Raw genomic sequence first — 20,058 nt, 5'->3', positions numbered from 1 at the left:
ATCTGGAGGGCAGGTAAAGTTCTGAGGCACCGAGAGTGGCCATTTATGTCAGGTGATCTGTTAGGTCCACTCCCAGCCTTCCTTGGAATGTAATTTTTTAAGGTCAAAGGGCAAGCACCTGATGTCCTGTTGAACTCCAGAGGGACACAGGGGTGGGGCTGGGGAGGTGTCCTGTAACCCCTGCGGCTTTCTACTGCCTCAGAGGAAAAATGCCAAACCCTTTAAAACGTCTCTTCTTCCGACAGACAAATTTCCCAGGAACTGTAACCAGAAGAGTTGGAGGGTTGTTAAGCCAGAGGGAATTACTAAGGTTGGGGTGGTGAACCAAAGGAATTTGGAAAGTTTGAGAATTGAGAAGATTGGAGTGCTTGACACACACTTTCTTCTCCTTTAATTTCTGAGGGTTCCCCCCGCCCCCTCGAAAATTAAAGGAGAAGAAAGTGTGTGTCTTCATTTCCAGTCGAGTGTATTTCATTCCAGACATTGAATCAAAACCTCCTCTCTCCAGTCTCTGTGTGGATTAGGAGTAATTATAAGGTAAAAATAACATCGTCTGCTTTCCTTGAAATCTGTAGTTTTTATTCTAAGGATTTTATAGAGGGGCCTATTTGACTTTTCCCCCCAAGTTATATATGAGATGGTATTTCCAAGGTAGCTATTATGCTGTTCAAACATAATTTTGGGGGTAGGGGTGGAGGGTAACTAGCTGAGAGCACATCTTTTAATTTTAAGGCTTTAAAAAAGCGGATGGAGAAATACACAAAGCAATACACACGGCTCAGGGCAGAGTCCTTCCCTGAGTGGAACAGCTGGAACTGGTAGGTTCCCAAAGAACCTGCTGAAGCCCAGCAGGCTGCGTTTCCCTGCGATGTCTGGTAAATTTCATGTAATTAGTGCTGCCTGCTGAAGGGGGCTGTGGTCTCCACAGGCAGTGAAGACCTCAGTATTGGCCAGAAGGAAAGTGGGCAGGATTCAAGCCCCCCCACCAGTGCCAGGAGCGTTAGGCGCTTCCTTCAAAGCAAAGACAACTGTTGGAATAAGCCAGCTGTGCAGAGCAGAATTTAAAAGCTTGTAGATTTAGGCAAAATAGTGCCACCTGTGAGTCTCCCGCCTCCCTCCCCTCCCCCCCTTTAAAATAATGGAAGAGCCCAGACAACCTGGCTCAGTGGTTGAGCATCGACCTATGAACCAGGAGGTCACGGTTCCATTCCTGGTCAGGGCATATACCCTGGGTGCGGGCTCGATCCCAGTAGGGGACATGCAGGAGGCAGCTGATTGATTACTCTCTCATCATTGATGTTTTCTATGTCTCTCTCCCTTTCCCTTCCTCTCTGAAATCAATAAAAATATATTTAAAAAAAATGGAAGAAAGAAAAGATATATCCTAATAAAAGGCTGCTAGCCTATTAAAACTCAGCTGTAAGGGTTATTTTCATAGGAATAATACAAAAAATCAATAAATTTTAATTGAGTTATCATGGAGGTTTTCAGAATTACCTGAAAAGCTTGTAAAGATTCTGACTCCTAGGAACTACCCCAAGGGTTCTGATACTCAGGGGTTCTGATACTCAGGGGTTCTGATATTCAGCGTCTAAGGTCTGGGTCTGTAAGATGGGTGTTTTATCGTCCACAAAATTTTTAGGAGCCTTAAAAGCGATGTCTCTTTTTTAAAAAATATATTTTATTGATTTTCCACAGAGAGGAAGGGAGAGGGACAGAGAGTTAGAAACATTGATGAGAGAGAAACATCAATCAGCTGCCTCCTGCACACCCTCCCCTCCCCCCCGGGGATGTGCCCTCAACCAAGGCACATGCCCCCAAACGAAATTGAACACCGGACCCCTCAGTCCGCAGGCCAACGCTCCATCCACTGAGCCAAACCGGTCAGGGCAAAAGCAATGTCTCTTAAAGTTGTCTGTGAACTGCAGAGTGCCACATAAGTGTTAATATTTAACTAATATTAAACCGGATAGTGTTCCTCATATTTGTTAGCTAATGTGCTAGGAACTGTGAGGGAAGTGAAAGAAGTCTTCTGTAGTTGGGTAGTCTGCACACTTGCCAGTTTTCTATTATTAGAGTTCACCAAGAATACTTCCCTCTGAAGAAAGTTAATTCCTTAAGCAAACATTTTGTGAGCAACATCTTTCTCTCCCCAAAGTTGTCGTTCTGTACTTCCCGATTTAACACTGCAAATAACACATGGGCATCCAGACTTCATTCCAAATTGTTACCAAGGAGAGGGGTTCAATCTTTCTTTCTTTGTTTTAATCACAGATTTCTTTGGGAGCGGCTGGCTGGAATTCAGGCTAGTTTGATGGCATGGCTTCCTCTTTTAATTGTACGGCAAGGAATGAAAATCATTAGGGGATGTTTCTGTTGTATTTGAATGAAAGGGTTTTCTTTAATATGTGTGCCTTGCTCACAGCACACATTCTTAGAATGACTTAAGAGAGCATAGCTAACATACCTCACGCACCGTGGAGGTCCGACTGAATGGGTCCTGGGATGAATGGGCATCCGTGAAAACTAAGTAGAAAGAAATGCTAAAAATACATCCTAGCATAGAAATTCGGGCTGCATTTCATTTGTAGTTACTACTTAAAAAATGGAATCAGTCGAAGGTCATTTTTTTTTCACACGTAAAATAAAATAACTTTCACAAAGAATCCTAGACCTGGGAAACACTTTAGAAATAATCCAGTCTAGTGATTTTCAAATTGTGCTTCCTAGAGCTGTAAAGCAAGGCTACTCCACTTTAGTTAAACATTTGAATCACTTGGGAAGCTTTATAAAAATATATGCTAGATTCCCTATTCCCAAAGACTCCAGTTCAGCTCATATGAGGGGCCCAGGGCATGCGTTTTAGAGGACTTCCAGGGTGGTGAACTACCATTCTAAGGTTTCAGCAGTCCAATAATTGGACACATGATCTGATAAATGCTAGTATACTCCCTGGGGACAATACGATAGACTATATGAAACTGGGAAAATTGCATGTGCTTGTGTGGCATAGAGCGTCCTTTTTGCATAGGGCATTCTGTAAGTATACCTGGGATGCACAAAAAATTAAGACCCAGCCTTTCTCTTAAAGAGTTTATAGCAACAGTTCTCAACCTGTGGGTCGAGACCCCTTTGGGGGTCGAACGACCCTTTCACAGGGGTCGCCCAAGACCATCCTGCATATCAGATATTTACATTATGATTCATAACAGTAGCAACATTACAGTTATGAAGTGGCAACGAAAAAAATTTATGGTTGGGTCACAACATGAAGAACTATATTTAAAGGGCCAGAAGGTTGAGAACCACTGGTTTATAGTCTTGAATCATAGATGTTTCTATGGAAGTGGCCTCTGGCAGAGGCACAGGGAGGGAATGAAAAAAACAAGTATAAATATAACTGTAATAAAAGGCAGGTGTGTTATAGATGGCACAGGAAGGATTAAACCACAGGAACATACTATAGCTTTCAGCATTTGCTCTAATTTCTCATTTCTTCTTTACCCAGGGTAGAACGGACTGAAATGAGCACTTTTGACATCCAGAGTCTTAGAACGCAGGCTGTTTTACTTTTTTTTTTTTTTTTGGCGGGGAGTAGCAGGAATAAAAAGGAAAAATAATGCAGGTACCCCGTTCCTTCTTACCTCTACTTGGTACCAGGTAAGATATTCCTAGAGCCTGCGACTCACCAGGCTAGAGTTCCCTCAGATGGAGGGGAAAAAGGTGAAGTCATGGGTGCCAGGTGTCATTTTCAGGACTGCTTCTAGGTGTCTGACCACTGGTTTCTTGGCAGAGGGAAAGGCAGAGGAAAAACTCCTGCCGGCCTTGATTTGACTTTGTGCTTCCCAAAGTCAAAGATTGTTAACAGTCCCAGGTGGGCTCATCTCCTTTCATGGATAATGAGCACAGTTGTGTTTGAAAAAAAGAAATCGCTAAAAGCTTTTGTTGTCTGTTGCTCTTCATATGGGTCTTAACATAGAATCTTCGGAATTTCTTTGTTCTCTTCCCAAACATAGTCAACATGGCACGAAATCTTTCAAGGTGTGATTCCACATAAGTTTGCCTAATTTCCCCCGGACGCCATCCCATGCATTCTCATATTTATAATCTGTGGATCGAAACCAATAAAGTTAGCCACAGAACACATCTTGGCAGTGAGTGCTTTCTGTCAGCTTTCATCTGAGTTCAGCAGAATGTTTATTTAGCATAAAAGAGATTTGAAGAATCAGATATGTTACAAAGAAAGTAGTACTCATACCTGGGTAGAAGAATCAGAAGAAAAACACACACACAACTATTTGATGAGATGATCCTTAAAGGGTAGATGGGAGTTCAACAAATAGCTGAGCACAGGAAACTTTCTGGCTGAGAAAGAAAAGTGTACATTTTTGTTCAGGCAATTCTGGAGTTTAGGCTATTGGTAGGAAAGAGGTAGGAATTTAGAATGGGAAAATGGGTTCAGGCACCATTCCACTTGTGATGAACTTTGGATGCTGGTAGAATATTTGTACTTCCTTTGATCAGTAATCACAAACCACTGAGTTTTTTGAGTAAGGAGATTATGTAATCAAACTCGTGCTTTATTAAAGTTAATTGAGCAGCGTAGTGAGGAATGGATTGAGGCCAATCAGAAAAATATTGGGAGCAGAAGACTATATGAAAAGTATTGTTGTACTAGTATGAAGGACAGTGGAGACATCTGTATTGGAAAGATGGGGTTTCAATGGTAAGAAAAGAAGAAAAAGAGATGACATTAAAGAATTGGAAACAGATTTAAGAAACTAAGTAAGAATGGTGTTTCTACGTTTATAAAATAAGCACTGACTTGAACAGACTGTTTAAAGTAAGCATACATATGGGGAAGCGTAGGTTTTGTCCTGCCTCTTGAAATTTCTATTGGACCTTTTTAGTGTTACTGGCAATTTTTGAGACATGGCTAATGAATTTTTTAAAATCAGGATGATATGGAATAATAGATAGTCATAAAAATGGTTAGAGACAAATGTCCACTTTAGTTAGTGTGTACCTAGTGAAACTGAAAACTTCAGTACCGGTCAGAAGTATGAAGGAATTTTTCCCTACTAAACTGATCAATTCTTTGGACATCTTGTAGGAAGACACAAAAGGTTTTCATTAAGAATCCTGTGGAACTACTATTCCATCTACTTCTGTTCAGATTTTATTGTTTCTTGTTTGTGATGTTCTGCTGTGTTTTAATTAGTGAGGCCTAATTATGACCCAGCTCTAGGTCACTGTACTGTTCAGCACAGGCCCAATGAGAGGGCATATTACAGTGACATCTGACTAGCTACAGTGGTATCTAAGCACATATTATCACTCATTGATTCATTCAACAGAAATATTTTTTAAGTATATTTTTATTGATTTCCGAGAGGAAGGGGGAGGGAGATAGAAACATCATTGATGAAAGGGACTCATCAATTGGCTGCCTCTGGCACGCCCCCTACTGGGGACTAAGCCCACAACCCAGGCATGTGCCCTTGACTGGAATCGAACCCTTGAGTCCGCAGGCAGACCCTCTGTCCACCGAGCCAAACCAGCTAGGGCTCAACAGAAATCTTTTTGAGATCTGCTTACACTTCAGGTTCTATACTTGCCAAGATACAGAGTATGAAGATACTCAGAGCTTAATAGGGTGCGAGTATATAGGATGGGGTCAAGGTAGGCTTACAGTTGTTCATATGGAAAAGAATACAATAAATAATACATAATAATACAAAAATAAATCGTGTTTTACATATTCATAACTATAAACCTACTTTTGCCCCAGCCTGTACACAATAAAAAACAAGGGATAGGGTATAAGAAGGTTAAAAAAAAGAATGAGACCAGAGGCAGGGGAAATTTATTCTACTTAGGAGACTGTAGAAATCTTTGTAAAGAAAGTGATATTTCACATAAACAGGGCAATTTACAATCAATTCATTTCCTCTTTCTCTTTTCCTGTCTCCACCCATCCTTTCCCTTCCCTCCTCAAAGATTCCCTTGCCTATAGTGCTTACAGCACTATGTTAAGAGCTTTTGGCTGCAATCAGACATAAAACTGCTCTCCAGAGCAGAGAGAGAACATTACATAAGCATGTACATGCAGTAGAGATTGTTAAGTGACATAACTGAAGCAGAAGATAGGTATGGAAGTATAAGACAAAGATAGAGAAAGATTTGAAAAGTGGCTGGAGAATAGTATTCGCAATGTCTTTGCTGCGTTCACACTTTGGAAAACTATTTCTTCATGTGTGTGTAAGCATCCACAGCAACACGTGCAGACATTGCTGCTTCCAGGAAGCAAGGTGAGACCTGGTCAGTGAGATCCTGGTGTGGTCCAGGATACAAGGACCCGTTTGCCCCTGGCCACTGACAGTCCTCGCCTGTGAAGAGATGGGCTCCCTGTTACATGACAACTTGTGGCATTTTGCTTCTGAGTTTCTGGTAATCATTTTCCGAGATGCCGTTTGAAAGACCCTTTAAAATTAATTTCATGATTCTGTATGGCTTTCTTGCTACAAATGTGAAAACTGAACTCAGTTGGTGGACACAGAAGGCTTATTAGCTGTTCTTTTCTTTCCTGCTCTCTCTTCCTAACCCTTGAATCTTGAGGAGATTCTTCCATTAAGCACCCTGACAGTAGTTAATTGTGAGTCATTAACATCCTGCAGCATATCCTAGTTTTGAGAGATAAGAGTCAGCCTTGGTGCAAATGAAATTTTAAGCAAATGCTGCCTTTCTTCTCTTTCATTCTCTTGACTGATGCAGTAGTCTTCCCTCATCCACAGTGGCTTTCCACAGTTTGTTACCCACAGTCAACATTAAATGGAAAATTCCAGAAATAAACAATTCATAAGTTTGTATGCCGTTCTGAGTATTGTGATGAAATCTTACACCTTCCTTCCCTGACCTGCCCCGGGCAGGAATCACCCCTTTGTCCAGGGTATCCACTCCGTATATCCCTGCCATTAGTCACTGAGTAGCCATCTCAGCCATCAGGTCACTGTTGCAGTAGCTCAGTGCTTGTGTTCGAAGTGACATCTATTTTACTTAATAACGGCCCGAAAGTGTAAGAGTAGAGATGCTGGCAATTTGGATATGCCAAAGAGAAGCCATAAAATGCTTCTTTAAAGTGAAAATATAGGTTGTCCCCCTAAAATATACACACAGTTTGAATAATTATAAAGATAGTGTTTATTAAAATACAATTCTTGCCCGGCTGGTGTGGCTCAGTGGTTGAGCATTGACTCATGAACTAAGATGTCTCTGGTAGAGTCCTGGTCAGGGCGCATGCCCAGGTTGTGGCTAGCCCCAGTAGCGGGTGTACAGGAGGCAGCCGATCGATGATGTTTCTCTTTCAAAGATGTTTCTATCTTTACCACTCCCTTCTTCTCTGTCTAAAAAATCAATAAAAACATTAAAAAATATATAATTTATTTTCAAAATTGAGCTATCAGCCATTAAAGTGTATATACATTTTTTGGACACCTTGTATAAGTGTGCATGGGAAAAAATAGTATATACAGGGCTCAGTACTATCTGTGGTTTCAGGCATCACTGGGGGTCTTGGAACGTATCCCTGTAAATAAGTGGGGGGTGGGAGGGTGGGAACTACTGTGAAATTTTGGTTGGCCACGGAACCAATAAAATAGGGATTTAACTTCATTTCTAGTTATGTCTCATGACATTAACATTCTATAGATACTGAAACCAAGCCTTTTCTCTTTCAAAGAATCTTGTTAACCCTCCCAAGAAATATCTGTGATTCATTTCCATTATGTGCCCCATTCTTGTGCCATTCTGCAAAATGGAGATTGCTTCATCAGTTTTTGTTCTCTGTAGATTTCCCCTCTATTGAGTGATTAATTACTAGCTTTCTGGTGACTTCTTAATCTCTTTCTGTATTTTAAAATATTCATTCATTTCAAAATTCTCCAGTGTAAGGTACAAAGACTAAATGGGACATAAGTAACTGCAATCACTTTCCACTCCGTTCAGCTTTGCCTTTAGTACTAAAGACATCATTTGAAAAATGTATAAAAATCATACAAGTTTAAAACTTAAAAATAAACACTAGGGAATTAGTTTCCTCCGTGAAAACATTAGCATTTAAAGGTTAAAGTGACAAAAAAAATTGTTTAAGCCTTACATCACTAACAAAGTACCCCTTTCTGTTAGGGAGCCTTGTATTTTTAAAATATATTCATTGCAACACAATATATTTGAAATAACAAAACCAAAACACACTTTCCTTGTTAGGAAGTATGGAAATCCCACTGCTTAATGTATGAATTAATGGAACTTCTTGACAAATCACCTGTTAAATTTCAGCTGACAGCTTGTCATATATTAATTATAAATAATTGTAATATACGGCTAGCATAATGCATGCAACAGAAAAAATAAGAAAGGTAATTAGAGAATATCCTTTGTTTTCTCCCTTACTTTTTGCTCCCAAGAAAAAAAATGACCCAATGTTTCACTTGGTTGGGATAGTGCCAATGGTTAATGGAATGTCCCACTCTACTAAAGAATTTAATGGGAATATCCATTTGTCACAGTCGCATGCTGTAATCTGCAGTAGCGGAGCCGATGGAAAGTAGCATCGTACCATAACGTCCTCTACACACTGCAGGTGAGGCTGAGATGCTGCAGCCAAACTGAACAGTCAGGGTGGAGAGCGTGGCTTTGCTAGGCCTTTCTTTAGAGGGAGATGTGGATTTCTCTCCTGTAAGACCCCAGTGCTCCCTGACAGCAACAAGAAATGCTACCCTGCAGAGAAAGAAAGTGCATTTCTTTCAAGTGGCGAGAGGTGAATGTCTCAAAATCTCTAGCAACCTCATTGTCTACTAGAAACCCACCTGTTTGCTAAGAGACTTTGGGGCGTGAAATCAGAAAGACCGGGATTAGACACTCATTTCAATCACCTGCTAGTTCTGAGTTTGAGCTTTCAAATCTGAAGAATGGGGGTGGCAGCACCTAAACTTGCCATGTTGCTGCTGGAGGAATTTACAGGACCATCTGAGTCAATATATTAGCAAGGCACCCGAGTTATTGGCTTCCTTCTTCACAGTGTAGGTGGAATTGTGGTGTAGCATGATTACTTTATATGTGTATATCTTCAGTCACCAAATAAAGTAAAATAGTGTTTAGTTTAGGGACTGTTTTATATAAGTGTGTTTTTTATCCTTGCCATTCACCAGTTCTGTGTTGGGACAAGCTACTGAAATTTGCTGTATGAATTAAATTGGAAAAACTCTCGCAAGTAAACCTTTTAACACTTATATAAAGATTGATATTTAAGTTATTTGAGGATAATTAGCTATTAATTATAATTCCACTTATATCGTTAGCAGCGAACTAGTGAAGCATACCGGCACCCATAGAAGAGGCTCAGATGTTCATTTCAGTGCCTGATTAAACTGTTCACTGTCTTCAGGACCCATCATTTGAACCTATGTTGTGTTTCTCCATTTTAACTGGATTTGATACAAATCACTGTCGCCCTCCAAAAGGAAATGTGTTCAGCAGCAGTTATTCAATGCTCTGGTTAATAATTTATCATCAGAATAGATGTAAAAACACAGGATTTGAAGTGAAACAGATGTAGGTCAAAAATTCTGGCTCGGCCACTTACTAGCTGTGCCAGCTCAGCAAAATAACTTAGCCTCTCTGTTCCTGTTCGCCCACTGACGCCATGGAGCTGATAACACTTACAGAGCTGGGTAGGTGTTAGGACTGGAGGTGAGTCAGTGGCTTTGAAACTTTTCCTTTTAATCACTGACAGTACTTAGTACATATAATGCACTCTTCATTCTCTTCTGCTTTCATTTCATTCACCTAAAAATCTGTTCACAACCCACTAGATTCCCCATCCACAAAAGGTGCCTTTTGAAAACAGGGGGAGAGACTGATGTTTAGCACATAATCCAAGTATAACTCATGATTACTATTACTGTCATCATTATTATTTTTAGTCTTTTTAGGATGCTCCGTGATAGATGAGAATAAAATCTTCTGAGTACTTCTAGGAACTAACTCTCTTGGATGGGTTCCCACATAGACTCATACTCATCATATGCTGAATTATGCACTAGAGGGGGTTGTGCTGTGGAAAAGCTCCTGTGTGCTATTCATCACAGAATGTTAGGGCTGGTAAGAAACTAAGAAAATGTCTAGTCCCACTTATTTTCCGTCATGTGAGTATTTATAGTTTTAAAATATTCTGCATATATTGCTCATTGATAAATTGAAACACACACACACACACACACACACACACACAAAACAAAAACAACTTCTGTGATCCAGAACTGGAAAATAGACGGGGAGAGGGGACATGGGTCATGATATCTGGGTTTTTGTTTTGCTTCTGTCACCAACATTTGGGCCACCTTAAACTCTCAGGGACTGAGTTTCCTTACCTGTAAAATGAGGTGATTTCAACAGATGACTAGCCCACTTCTGATGTTCTTTGACTTTAAATCTCCAAATGGTATAACCCAGGGGTGATAGTCCATGCCACAGGCTGCTGTTTTGTTACAAACCTGCTCCAAATGAGTGCTAATAGATGCAAATCAGGGTGCCAGGCTCACTCCCCAGACCAGGACCACTCAGAGGTGCAGAGGAGGTTTAGCTCCTCTATTTGCCCATCTCCTCTACCTTAGCAGCGTACCCCTCTTTTGCATAATAATAGCTCAGACTCTCTAACCACCTCCTTCCACCCCTAGTTCTTTCTCCCAATGTTTGCTTCTAGTGAGGCAGAAAACACATAGGACCTCATGGTGCCAGGAAAGTTGGGCCTTGTGCTTATGTCGTTTGCTTGTACTGCCCTCCATCTCCTCTGATTGCTTTCCACCTGCTTGTTACTCACCTTGGTAATGATGATCACTGAGTTCTCTAGCTAGTTTAACTTGCTACCAGGTGGGTATGTGAATAGTTCCTGGACGCTGCTCCCAGATAACACTCAGTTGTCCCAGCTGGCATCTTCTTGAAGTCAGTTTTGGTCAGATCTTCTTAAATTAGGCAGAGGTATGTGTGTCTCTTTACCAAAGACAACAAACAGCAGGGGAATACCAGGGTTTTTTTGTTCCCCTAGTATCTAACTTTTTAAAAAATATATTTTTATCGATTTCAGAGAGAAAGGGAGAGGGAGAGAGATATAGAAAACATCAATGATGAGAGAGAATCATTGATCGGCTGTTTCCTGCATGTTCCACACTGGGGATCGAGCCCGCAACCTAGGCACGTGCCCTGACCGGGAATCAACCCGTGACCTCCTGGTTCATAGGTCGATGCTTGACCACTGAGCAATACCGGCTGGGCCCTACTATCCAACTTTTGCAAGAGGAAAATGGGACTCACCAGTTTATGGGGGAAGATGTATCAATGAGAAAGCCAAATCAGAATTTACACCCTGAGTGAGAATCACCTATGTGGATGTTCAGATTTCTTGATTTATCCTTAGGACTCAGGAGGCAGGAGTCCATCATACCTGCTCAGCCATGCAGTTCCTCGTGGCATGAGAAAGTTTGGAGGGTACATCTGGCACTGGAAGCTTGCACAAGACTAGATTTCTTCTTGATTTCCACTATAAGGCTAATCATAAAAAACAAACAAGCAAGAGTCATGCCAAGATGTCCCTCCCCACTTCCCTTCAATTTCTGGAAAACTAAACCTCATTTAACATGACTCCTTTCAAAGCGATGTGACTTCTTTTTGGAGCACGCGGCGGGTAGAGAATCACCGAACAATCCTTCAGTGCCTTTCAGGAGCACAGCATGCAGATGGTGGAAAGCTTGAGGCAACAGTCAGGATGCAGGATCCTCAGGCTGAATCCAAGGCCGTCTGCTTACCTTCGCTCTTGCACACACCCCCTCCCGCTTGCAGGAATAAGGACTGTGTGTGTGTCCTAACCTGAACACAGAGTGAGCAAGGGAGTTGGCTGGAGGCCCTGCCTCTAACTTTATTTAACCTTTTTGACCAAATTTCTAATAACATTTTGGTAGGCTGACAAATCGCGGATGGAGGTTCCCAGCTAGCTGCTGACTTTGTCCACATGCTAGACACCCTAGGAGTGAAGGTTAAAATCACCTCTTAGCTAACAATCCACACAGCGTGTTCCGTGGAAAAAGGATTCGGTGGATGAAGCCAGGGTAGCCACCAAACGGGGTGCTTGTCTAGAGAGGTTTCAGGGTGTCCTTCAGAGACGCCGGGGATCACTGAATCTCCAAGATCAGAAAAGCAAGTAGCATGGACGCAAAGCAAGAATATTACACTAAGGTTGATCCAGTACTTCTCCTCCTTACTCTCTGACTCCAAAGTAGATCCTACAAGCATCCCCAATGAATGAATGAGGCAGCCAAGGTGAAGTGAGGCGGACACAAACTGTCTCATCAACCTGCGCTCCTTATATTGTCACTGCTTTGAATGGGGCTCCACCAGCATTGTTCCTGCCTCGCGCCAGGACGCAGAGCAGGAAGCGCCTGGGTGTGCATCTCTAAGGAGATGAGTGAATTTGTTAAAGAGGGTCTTTTCTGGCCTGGTGGATGGATGCTGGGGAGTGACGTCACCCCGCCCCGAGAGAGAGAGAGAGAGAGAGAGAGAGAGAGAGAGAGAGAGAGAGAGAGAGAGAGAGAGAGAGAGAGAGAGGGGCAGTTGCGCCTCTTGTGCCTAGTCTGCCTGCCCCTCCTTCATCCAGTTTCTCCGGCCCTTTCAGTGGGTCCGTGGTCCAGATTCAGGGATTCGCCAGCGGGCCTGGCTCTGCCCGCCCAGGCGCACCCACACTCACACCCTCCTGCTGGCAGCGCGCACACACTCCCCAGGCGCTGGGGCACCGCGATTCCCTGGGATCCCCAGCACGTTCTGAGGATCTGAGAAAAGGAAACAAAGAGAGAAGCTTTTCCAATCACTTTCCTAAGCCTTTTCATCGAATCCCCCCACCACACCACCTGGCCTCCAACCATAACCACCAGCTTCCCGCTGGGTCCGAGAACTGGGCTGCCCTGGCCACCCCACCTCCTGGCCCCGGACTCCGCGCCGGCCGGTCTGCAGGCGTCGCCCCGCGCCCTCTCCCCGCCCCCCTCCCCGCCGCCCGCCAGCCTCAGTTTCTGGTTACCTCTCGCGTGCGCTTCACTTTGGGGGGGAAGCAGAGAAGGGGAGGGAGGCGCTGAGGGGGGCAGCCGAGTTGCTATTTGTGGCCAAAAAAATCCTCTTAAAAGCAGCAGCAGCGGCAGCAAGAAGGAGCAAACAGAGGCAGAGGGAGGAGAGGAGACGCGGCTCCGGACCCCCCGGCCGCGAGCGGCGGAGCCTCGAGGTGCGGGAGGAGGAGAGCAGGAGGGAGAGCAGACCCACAGCTGCGGCGGCGGCCGACGAGCGAGCGCGGGGCGAGCAGGAGAAGCCGCCGCGGAAGCCGCGGGCTCGGGAGAGCCAGGAGGACGGGCCCGGGAAGAGGAGGCGGAGGAGGAGGAGGAGGAGGGAGTAGGGTGGAGGGAGGGCGGGGGGACGCGCTCTCTCGGATGCTGGATCTCGGGATTTTGGACTCACTCGCTGACTCTCCTGCACTTCCTCGCTCTGGACTGGGCTGGCCGCGCGAGGGCCGGGCGGCGGCAGCGAGCAGGGGGGCTCCGCGGGAGTGACTTGGCCGCCCGGAGGCGGCGGCTGGAGCGCGCGCGGGCTGCGCGGCCGTGGCGGGGCGCGAAGGCGCTGGGGGAAAGTGCTGGTGGCGGCGCGGGAGGCGGTGGCGGCGGCTGCCCGGAGCCAACATGACCAGGTGAGTCCCCCCGAGCGGACCGGGTCCTCCCCCCCGAGTCTTCCCCGTTCCGCGCGCGCCGGGCTTGCCCGGAGCCCGGCTCCCGCACCCCCGCGTCTCCCCGCGGAGCTACGCGCTCCGGCGTCCCCGAGCCTGGCGCCCCGGCACCGGAGCGCACACAGTTGGCTCTTCGGAACCTCCTCGGGCAGAGGTCCTCCCCTCCACGGTTTGCTTCTCGCCGGAAACCTCCGACCCGGGAGAGGAGCAGTGCAGTGAGGGTGTTTGGGTGTGTGTGTGCGCGACCCCCGCTCTCTCCTGGGTGGGCGTCGTGGTGGGGAAATGGTGGGGCACCCCGACCCTGCCGGGGATTCTGCCCCTGCCTCTATATCACACACATCTTAGGTGGCAGTGGTTACTGATTTAAGGAGGGCTGGTTAAGGTGAGGGGGCGATTTCTTTTTCTTCCTTCCCTCCGAACTAGTGGGGAGAAGGAGAAATAGCAGGAATCAAAGTCTACGCGGCTGCCATAGAGGAGGGGGATTGTTGGGGAGACCTTTTCATCGCAGAACCAAAGCTCTTAGTTCTCTGATGGGAATCCGCTGTGCTCACACACCATTCCGTAGGGAGGGAGACGCAGACTTTATAATGAAAAGTCCAAGTTGTAGGAGACACGGTGCTAAAAGAAAGCCCTGGACAAACCAAAGGTTCTTGGCGTTTTCATCGATTTATTGTAGCTCTTTTATAGGTATGGAAAAAAACTTGCTTATCTGCGAGGTTGATTGTCATTTAGAGGCATTATCAAGTGAAGTCAGTTATCTTATGGTTAAACAAACAATCTTGAAATTGTTTGAGCTGGGCTTTCATTAATCGGGTGTTCCAGGATTGTGAATAGTAGTTCCATTCTCCAAAACCGGGGACTATCAGAACCCACTTGTATTGTTTCAGCTCGCCTCCTAGTACAGGACTTGCTAAATGTCTCTCTGTTTTCTAAAATTCTTAGAGTGATCTCCCAGACCAAGCTACAGTTTGTGCCTTAGGCATCCAGAACCATCCCCCAGGGATCACTCCCCTGCATTTTCTCTTAAAGTTTATTTATTTTTTCTGCTACATGCCCAGAGACACAGTGCCAGCAACTTACCAGAGCGTAGCGCACACATTTTGAGCCTCTCATCTAAAACTGCTGGTGATGAGAGACTGATTTGCGGTTGGACTTCCCTATCTACAGATGCGGACCTTTCCCTTTGCTGTGTTCTTTCCAACCATCCTGAAGCACACAGATGGGGAGTTAGTCCAACCATGGATACTTCTGACCATTTTGGCTATTCTATCTCTGTTTCAGAGTGTACACACCCACCAGTCAACTTGAGTAAAACCAGGGTGATGTACCAAAACTTGAAATGTCCTGATTTAAAGGAATATTTAGATGATACCAACTTAAAGAGTCTTATGTTGGTAATATGAGTATATCCAGGATAATGCTTAGTAGATGTCATACTTATTTTGGAAACATTCTGTTATATGGTGCAAATAGATATCATTTTATTGACATAGCATGAGACATAAATTTGCAGTGCTTGATGTCCGAATTCTTGAAACAGACATCCTAAATGGACAATGAAAAGAAAATTTTCTTACCACCCACCTCCCATAATTATGTCCTGTTCTTTGCTTTTCAATGGAGCTAGCAATTCTGTGACAGATTTCTTAAGCTCACCCTCTTGCTATCAGCTATTATTGTACTTTCAAAGTGTGAAATTGACAAGCTGGTCAGTTTCATGAATTCAGCTGTCAGACTATGTCCAGTTAAAAATTGCTAAAAGCTGTAAATGTGCCCTCCTGGAATTCTCTTTTGTAAAGGGAAGGGGACGAGGATTAAGGGGTGCTATTAATTGTAGATCTTTTAAAATAGGTGCACTCCAATGTGAGTTTTCACTGGCTGTTGTGGGGAAATATCTTTTGATTTCTGCCATTGTAAAAGTGGCATTCAGGTTGTATCTATATTTCATTTTAAATAGTGAGCACTTTATATAGAAATAATCTATTCTTAAAACCCACAGTACTAATAGTATAAGAGGAATGAAGTTCAAAGAGGAAATGTGTCTCTTGAATATATTTTAATATATATATACATACACACACAGACATGTAACATATTACTTTTGTAATGACATGTAAAGAGGTGGAGGAATTAAATATTTTTTGTGGAGGTTATGTAACACAAATTCTTCTTGGACCAGTGCACTTATAGTTATTAAAGTAATGAAATGCCATGATCCGTTTTAATATGTATGTATTTCGGTAGATAACCATGATAGTAAAACTGCTTAAAGTATTACGTGCAATGATTTGATTTGCCTTTTGAGATTGACATTCATTTAAAGCCAGCATATCTCAAAGTCAAGAACTAAGAATTGGAATCCCCTCATCTGCTGCTATTTGCTAAGCCACTAGGGGCCTGTATAACTGTTCTGATATTCAGGAGCTATCCTTGTATGGCACATGCAAAACCTTCCTAGAGAGACATTAAACAATGCAAGTAGGCAGTCCCCTAAGTTTTTGTTTTCTCTTTTTAAACCTATTAACTCGTGCTTTGTTGTTAGAGACATTGATTGAAGGGTTTTTTAAGAACATTATTTAGAAGTCCTTTAAAACTATGTTGGCGTAACGGTGATTTTTCATACAGAGTGTGAAACGTAGACAAGGTATTTGTGCAAATTCATATGTGATCCCAGTTTTTCAGTGTATGGCAAGGATAAACAAGTGGGAACGATAATAACTGATAAAGAATGTTATTTGCATAATGCAGGGTTCAAAGAATAATGAAGCAGAATTACTCTCAGGAACCTGTGGTCATAGATTGATGGTGTGATTACACTAGCTTTGTAAGTGCTGTGCAAGTTTGTATGGGAGGAGAGTCTGAGGCTGTGACTGCCGTTTAGTCAGCACTTGAGGGACCTGGACTGAAGATGCTCTATACATTTTTAAGTGTCAGTTTCACAAATTTGAAATCGACCAGCCGCGGCAATCCTGATAGACATTAGGCAATGAGGTCAAGTATACTTACACTGTTCTCTTGTTGATTTTCAGTTTCTCAAACTGGCAAGGATGACTATTTGTAAAAGAGCATGCTATAAGTATTTGCATATTGGATTTCCTTCAGACCAAACTTGATTTATCAAGCCATTGAACAATTCTATTTTTAAAAGGATTCTCTGGGTAAACAAGAATTCATTAACACAAGCACATGTGAAAAGTGCCATTTCAGGCAAAACGGCTTTCTCAAGGTGCTTTTCCTTTAAAACTACCCTTCTTTAGTTTCCGTGTATATTTGTGGGAAGTTTGAGGGTCAAAGTATGTGCATGCTCCGATTCATAATCCTGAGAGCATCAAACTTTTAGGCTTGCATCTTTAAAGCTATAAAATTTGACCTTTGATCATGGGTACCTTTTTAAGCCCAAAAGTTTCTGGGAATCTCAAAAATCAACTTTCCCTTTGTGTACTCAGCTTTGGGACCACAAAATATACTTTAAGGATTCGTATTATAAACACAGATATGTGAAGTGCTACATATAAAGGTATTCAGTTTTCTGGTGGAAAAAAGTTTAGTGCGAGTAAATGAGTTGTATTTTAAGCTGGGTCTACACTGAGAATCTTATTGCTTTATGGGATTATTTACCTTGTTCTTGTACTGTTCGGTTTCTTTGAAAAAATCTTTTAGGAAAGCGACTTGTGAAGGCACAAAGGCAACTTGTAGTCTCAAAGTCAGTGTTTAAAAACATTTCCTTTATATTGTCAGTGATTTGCCAAGAAAACGCAAAGAGGATAGTTGTTATTTCTGTGAACTACAAGATTTAGGATTCTTATAAAACACAACCACTGAAGAAATCTGAGAGTGTGGAAAAGATTGCTTAGAAGGGGTTTGTCAGTAAATTTCCTTCCAACAAACATGACTTGTTTAAGCTTCTCTAATTTCTTAGCATAGTGACATTTCTGCCAAAGGACAGGTTTGTTTGGGGATATGTTTTCTATATGGATAATCTCATTTGCTTCTAATTAGTATTGGGTAACACTTATTAAAATGCCATGCTTGGCTTGACAATTCCCCTCCCCACCCCATGTAAAAAAAATGTGTTTCAGCTCTCCACAATTAAGACCTAAGAAAGACAGCTAAAAGAATATGTGGCTTGTGCTTACTGATTGTTCATTATATGAAATTATAGCCTTGAGTGTAAAAGTTCAGCATTTTCTTTGCGTCATAAGTCTAGGGGAGGTCAAAGAGCAAATGCTTATGGGCTATGGCAGTCTCTGACTTCATGCAACCTAAATAATAAAGCCATGACAATGGTGCCATCCTGAAGCATTAATGAAATATCATTCTTACAAGACACACTTCACAAAATTACATTTAAGGCCTCTGCCCCTGTATTCCTTTAATAAATTATCCATTTGCTTTCATGCAATCAACAGTCATGCATTTCGTCTCAGCATTTTATTTATAAAATATTTAAAAGACTTAAGCATTAAGGAGATTCAGGTATTATGTTCATGTACTAGTACGCTGCCATACTCCTCAAGGCGTCTCATCTGGGGAAAAACTGACTAAAATAACGCCTGCAGTGTTCTGCCTCCTCCTTAAAATGATTCAGTCACTCACTTTCTGGTCATTATTTTCACTTTGATGCTGATACATATTTAATAGGATCATATCAGTGCTTGTAGTTGTTAGTTTAAAGCTTAACTCAAAGCAAAACTGAACTTTTTTTTTTTGTCTTTTTAGTCTCTTACTGTCCCCCAAGTCAAATCCTTATGACCCATCAATTAGTCTGTTAAATGAAAGAAGCACCAATTTGGAAAACTAGGGCAGCCGATTTTGTCTGTAAGCCAGCAGACCAGGTGTACCCATAGCCAAATAGTATTGAGACAACTTAGGTGCTCCTCGCTGCTTCCACCTGCAGCAAGGAGCCATGCTTTCCTGTGCAAATGGCTGCTCTTAGGTGGCAGGCTTTCCTTCACCGTTTATACCAGAGCATCAGGGCAGAAGCTGCCATCTGAGGCTAGGCTTGCTCCTAGTTCTGTGAATTCACTGACCACAAACACCCGCTTACCTTTGACATTCAGAAAACAATGTCAGGGGCACGGTGACCTTTCCCACATTGCTATTTACTGGATTTAAACATCGTAACTCTGTCAGTTACATGAGAGTGATTGAATTTGTAAATTCTTAATTGTCTTTTTTTTAACAGCCCTGGAGTTATATTCTTTAGTGTAGCAGTAGCTAACTAAATTGAGACTTGCGAATCGCATTTAGGAAATAGCACTTTTCCGTATTGCTTTGGGGATTAGGAGAAACTCTGCTTTCAAATATATACTAGAACAATGATCAGCAGGAATCGTTAGGTCACAACTAATAAGAGACTTCTTTTTGAGGCTTCAGTAAGTGGACTCCTTTTCTTAACTGAAATATTTGTATTAATACTGATTTTATAAATAATTGAAAAACAGTTATTTTTAATCTTATTTAATTGTGCAGGTATATGAGGATAATGCTAAAGATGGCAAAGGCTCGACTGGCTTCCTTCCTTTTATTTGCCACAGTGAAAAGAACAAATATCACCTGATTTGATGTAAGGAGAAAGAGAACTGAATTTATATCTTAGTTTGGTCGCTTGTTATCTGTGGAATCTTTGGGGGAGGTATATAACATTTCAGGGCCTCAGTTTCATCATCTGCAAAATGGAGAGAATAACTTTGGGTGTGATGAAGATCCAATTAGATAATAAGAATTTGTCTTACTTTGTATTTTAAATAAAGAAAAATCCTGACTGTAGAAGTCATGTAATGAAAATTCTGCATTCAGTAACACTAGTTTCTGTGTGGAGTTCTGCTTTCTTTAGCTGTCTGCTATAAATTATTACTACCTGACTTTAAAAATTCAGACTTGTTGACTATGGGTGTTTTGTGTAGCTTTGCCCTATTTGCAGTCTGTTGTGTACATGCTTCAAGGGCTACCGATGCTGGGTATGCCCTTTCTTTTCCGCACGTTTCTGAAGTCTGTACACATCAGTATGCCATGTGCACTGTTTAGCTGAGAATGCCTTTAGAGCAAAAGCTAGAGATGATTTTACCTAGAATTTACACAAAGAGCTTTTTGCTTAAAAGTAAACAAAAAATGTATTTATAGATTCCAGATATTGGATGTGGACTGCACCCTGGGGAAGAATTGTTTAGAAAAGCAGTTAATTAAAATACGAACAGACATAACTGACTTTTTTTCTTTGGTGGTCATGCATCTTAGAAAGCGCC

General features: G+C 42.6%; 1 protein-coding gene across 25 annotated transcripts in view; it reads left to right on the top strand.

The window, feature by feature from the left end:
- The window catches only part of PTPRD (protein tyrosine phosphatase receptor type D), a 1,393,726-nt gene that overhangs the window by 885,419 nt on the left and 488,249 nt on the right, over positions 1-20,058 (top strand). For 24 of the 25 annotated variants that reach the window (XM_036331158.1, XM_036331156.1, XM_036331154.1 and 21 more), the window contains exon 1: positions 13,511-13,777. The exons of the other annotated variant lie outside the window; for it this stretch is intronic. The gene's annotated coding sequence lies outside the window, so the exon portion shown is untranslated. Of the gene's footprint in view, positions 1-13,510; positions 13,778-20,058 lie in introns of those variants that run through there. 25 annotated transcript variants of the gene reach the window in all.

Source organism: Myotis myotis, unplaced genomic scaffold (assembly GCF_014108235.1).
Source record: "Myotis myotis isolate mMyoMyo1 unplaced genomic scaffold, mMyoMyo1.p scaffold_m19_p_12, whole genome shotgun sequence".
Classification (NCBI taxonomy): Eukaryota; Metazoa; Chordata; class Mammalia; order Chiroptera; family Vespertilionidae; genus Myotis; species Myotis myotis.
The sequence above is the reverse complement of the archived record's forward strand: the minus strand, read 5'-3'. Positions and strand labels throughout refer to the sequence as shown.